This window comes from Seriola dumerili, unplaced genomic scaffold, assembly GCF_002260705.1.
Source record: "Seriola dumerili isolate Sdu_G_001 unplaced genomic scaffold, Sdu_1.0 BDQW01000917.1, whole genome shotgun sequence".
NCBI classification, from domain to species: domain Eukaryota; kingdom Metazoa; phylum Chordata; class Actinopteri; order Carangiformes; family Carangidae; genus Seriola; species Seriola dumerili.
In genome coordinates this window covers 451385-452024 of record NW_019175172.1, presented here as the reverse complement: position 1 = coordinate 452024, position 640 = coordinate 451385, and positions in this window count along the sequence as shown.

Here is a 640-nt window from a genome sequence, read left to right as displayed (position 1 = left end):
ATATATATATATATATATATATATATATTAATGTATATGGATTTTTGTAATAGACTCCATGTGTTGTGACCAAGTGGTTTAAAATCAACATGAAAAGAAAATGTTTCCCTAATCTACCTTTATGTCTTTGGAGGTCTATGAGATGAATGTCTGTTGAATATCTTTATACCTCCAATACCAAATATTACAATGAAACACAAAAAGCTCACGACTTGTTTCTAGGTTCATAAGTAATTTGTTTGGTAATGTAAAGAACTGTGATGATGACAGGAGGCGGGAGGAGAGGAGGTGCGATCAGCAGTCCTCTCAGAATCAGACAGCAGAGACAGACGTCCTGTTTCACACGTCTGTCTCTCCTTTTCATGCTGCACACAAAAGTGCTGCCACAGCTGCTCCCACACACATCACATACAGCCGTGTGAACTTCCACCATGTAAGTCGACACTCTGCTCAGTGGCTTTCGCTTCAGTACCCTGAAGGACGTTGTCGTGGAGACTGTGTCCAGGGAAACTAAAAACAGCTGAGAAGAGGCAGCACAGGTAGGTTTTCCACTCTTGTGTCTGAGCAGGTAAAAAACAGCCTTTCTTTGTTAAAGATCAAAAGTTTAAAACTGAAACCGTGTCTCTCACTGAGCCAGTGG